This window comes from Sarcophilus harrisii, chromosome X (assembly GCF_902635505.1).
Source record: "Sarcophilus harrisii chromosome X, mSarHar1.11, whole genome shotgun sequence".
NCBI classification, from domain to species: Eukaryota; Metazoa; Chordata; class Mammalia; order Dasyuromorphia; family Dasyuridae; genus Sarcophilus; species Sarcophilus harrisii.
Genome location: NC_045432.1, coordinates 36,839,793 through 36,843,725, shown reverse-complemented (window position 1 = coordinate 36,843,725; position 3,933 = coordinate 36,839,793). Strand labels below are relative to the sequence as shown.

At 46.7% G+C, this 3,933-nt stretch overlaps 1 non-coding gene across 1 annotated transcript; it reads left to right on the top strand.

Annotated features, from left to right (window-relative positions):
- The first annotated feature begins 2,811 nt into the window (after nucleotides 1-2,811).
- On the top strand, nucleotides 2,812-2,884 carry TRNAW-CCA. The gene has a single exon. It is a non-coding gene; the product is annotated as a tRNA-Trp (tRNA).
- Nucleotides 2,885-3,933: the final 1,049 nt, after the last annotated feature.

The following is a 3,933-nucleotide window of genomic DNA, read 5'->3' as shown; positions in this document are numbered from 1 at the left end:
TGGGGATGCCATGCCTCATTCACAGTCCTTGCCCTGAAGCACCCTGCAGTGGAGGGGAGAGAAATGCACAGTCCTATGTTTTATGTGCCATCGCCATATTCAGTGAAAAAGAGAATATCTATTGCTTAGATTTCAATGCGCATATAGATACCCTATAGTAAATATGTATGTATGTATGTGTGTATATGTGTATATATATATATATATATATATATACACACACACACATATATATGTGTATATATATATATATATATATATATATACACACATACATACATACATATCTATCCAGATTCTCATTTTCTCTCTGTGTCTTTCTCTCTCTGGGTTAGTCTGTCACTCTCCATATGAATATACACATATGTTCCATTTCTCAGTTATGTGACTTCGAATCAGCTACAAATCCAGAATGCTCCCCCTTCTCCCCCCTACTTCTTGCAATCCTTAGACCCCTTTAAGGCTCAGCTTAGAAAGTCCTAGGTTTGAAACCCCTTTCTGTATGACCACAGGCAAGCTAGTTAACATCTTTGAGCTTCAGGCGGCTCTCTAGGACTCTAGACAACAGCTAGATTGTGATCTGTATTGATGGAGAGAGCTTCTATACTGGGAAATGAGTGTCCTGATAAAGTCCTGGGTCCTGGATTTATTGATAGCAGTTATATCTAGGTATGCTCCATGGGTGGGAACTGTGTCTGTCTTTCTCAAATCCAGAAATGACTATTCTACATTGATTCCTGAAAATCTGAAGCTGGAGCTTGTATGGGTTTAAAGGATAATTTTGCACTGCCTCTGTGTTTTATGAGTCCAAAGACATCTCGTGTAATAATTCTGCTCCCAGGCTTCTTGTAGTCCCTACCGATGTTTGTATTTGTTGTCAGTGATTTACATGGTCTGAGACCTAATGTAATGACTTCCCAGTGCAAGCACCATTGGTGATCCTGTGGAGCGCTAATCTGTCATTTGGCAACCTTCTGAGGGCTGGGGTCCCTTTTCAATCAGCAAAATGAATCAGGGTGTCATTAATTATGTCCCATCTTCCCACTGTCCCTACCAACTGCTATGCCTCAGTTCCCTTCAAACTCAGTGAAGACAATATTGTTTTTCCATAAACATGTCTTCAGTAAATAGAGACCCTTTTGTATGATCATTCATGGCAAGGTGAACATGTTCCAGCTGTATCTTTCAAATGTACGCGTTTGAGCATATCATCAGTGCCCAAGTTGACTGGCAAGCTATCATACTATTAGGGATGAGTCACCATGGATTAACTCCCAAGAGAGGAAGGAAGAGAGGAAGGAAGGAAGGAAGGAAGGAAGGAAGGAAGGAAGGAAGGAAGGAAGGAAGGAAGGAAGGAAGGAAGGAAAAAAGAAAGAAAGAAAGAAAGAAAGAAAGAAAGAAAGAAAGAAAGAAAGAAAGAAAGAAGAAAAAAAGAAAGAAAGAAGGAGGGAGGAAGGAAGGAAGGAAGGAAGGAAGGAAGGAAGAAGGAAGGAAGGAAGGAAGAAAGAGAAAGAAAGAAAGAAAGAGGGAGGGAGGAGGGAAGGAAGGAAGGAAGGAAGGAAGGAAGGAAGGAAGGAAGGAAAAAAGAAAGAAAGAAAGAAAGAAAGAAAGAAAGAAAGAAAGAAAGAAAGAAAGAGGGAAGGAGGGAGAAGGGAAGGAAGGAAGGAAGAAAGAAAGGAAGGAAAGAAGGAAGGAAGGAAGGAGGTAGAGAGGAAGGAAAGAGCACTGTCCAATTGGAACGGCCAGTCAGATGCTCAGTGAATCAGGTCCTCCCACTCACAGAACCAAGAGAGTAATGGAGTCAGCAGCAGAAAGTTAACCTGAGACCCTCTGAGGGCCACGGAGCCTCAGCCTCTAGTCACTCTGAGCAGGAATGGGGGAGGAGCCCCTTCTCAGACAGGAACCAGAGGAGGGGCTGCCACCTGCCATCTCCCAGAGGGGACAGAACCTCCCAGACTGCAGATGGTGGTTCCCACTGTCTGAGCTTTCCCTATTGCTGCCATTCCCCCTCCCCCCCCCCCCCCCCGCTGGGGCTCCTTCTTGCACCTGACCAGGCTCAGGTGAATGGCAAGCCTTCACCCACGTGGGTCTGCAGCGCCTCACGGTCCCCACGGCGCCCCCCCCATGGCGATGCCCCCGGGCCCCTGGGCATGGACTCTTGGGCCCCTGGAGTAAGGAAGCGGCGGCGCCTCCAGCCTACTGGCACTGGGAAAGGGGACAAGAAGCCCACTGGGGAATCCGCTTCAAGGCAGGCGTGGACCGGGCGGGATCCGAAGGTGGGAGGAGTGGGGAGGGGCAGTGGGGGTGTCACCGGGGCGGCTGTTTCTCTGGAAGATGAAGGCCTCGGATTAGGTCTGAATTTGTGTAATTCTACAAGATAGAGACAGAGACACAGAGACTGAGAGACACAGAGAGACTGAGAGACTGAGAGAGACAGAGACAGAGAGGAGTATGGGAGAGAAAGTCAAGGAGAGGCCCCTTTAAGCCCCGCCTTGGCGTCGGTGCATAGGGCCTAGGGGGCGTGTCCAGTGTTCCATGCCAAGGTCCTATAGGCCCTGGGGGGAGAGTCTCCCAGAGGAGAGAAACCCTGTGAGGAGGCCGGGGCTGCTTTCCCTTCTTTGTGCCCCGGAGCCCTTGGCCGCTCTGCCCAGGCCCGAGGAACTCTTCTCCCAACGGCATTTTTCAACCGGTAAGATGAGGTCAACAGCATTCTGAAGGAAGCCCATGACGTCAACATGATCTTGGTCCATAGGCCCTGGCAAGTGGGCTCCTATTCATTAAGTATGTACCTGGCTGCTACTTCTCCCATAGGACCTTGTGGCGCAACTGGCAGCGCGTCTGACTCCAGATCAGACGGTTACGTGTTCGAACCACGTCAAGGTCAAACTTTTGTTTTTCCAACTTTAATGTTTTAGGGCGCTTCTCAACCCCCAGGAGGTCACAAGTGTACACTGCGCCCCAAAAAGTCTTGTCATTTTGGCTTTCTTCGAGATCGAAGGGCTGCAACCAACCGAGTGCCTTTTTTTGGTTGCCTTTGTGTACCACCGTGCAAGGCACATAATCAACATTAAATGAGTCATTAGTGAATTGAATTAAAATAGACAAATAGGTCCTGTTTGCGGCAGTTGACAATTCAGTTCAAACGCAGCATTTGAGAATCCTGTATCCTGAGCTACATTGAACAGATACGCACATAGATGTTCCAATTTCATAAAGGTCAGGGTGTTTTGCCCTTTCTCTCCTGGAAGTCGATGGCTTTGTTTTACTTATTTTATAGTGGTGGGGCCATGCTCCTTTTGAATTTTCAGACGTTTACAGATGGCCTTCCATTTTCAGGTTCTTAGGGATTTTGCAGCTTATGAGGAGGAAATTGAATTGAGTAGTATTGAAATTCTCAAATGAAATGAAGCTAGAACGTGGAAAGGAGCTGAGAGAGCCTCATTCAGCAATGAGTTCTTAGGATGCTCTTATCATAGTGACAAGTTCCCTCTTAGTCCCAGAAAGGTCTCTGGGAGGCCATTCAGCCAAATGGAGACAAAGCTGCCTGAAATAGTCACACCAATGCTGGCTGATGGAAATCCTAGAATGTGCACTGAAGGCAAGGAAATGAGAGCCTCTACAAAACTATTTAGGCCTTAGAAGAAAAAATAGCCAATGGGTAAAAAGCAAAGCAAGCCCAAACTCCATTGGAGCTGGGAGGATGTTGGTGCTCCAACTTCCTGAGCAATCTGGGTGGGGCAGCAAAAAGCTAGAAGGCAGGACTATGTGACCTTGAGCAAGCTCTTTGCTCTTGCTCTGGACCTCAATTTCACCATATGTAGAGGGAAGAGGATGGACAAGATTCTTTTTCTTTTAAAACTTTATATTTTACAAAATAGTTCTTTTTACCTCTGATGTAAGGACATTAGAGAAGTGCGGAACAAAACCGATGTG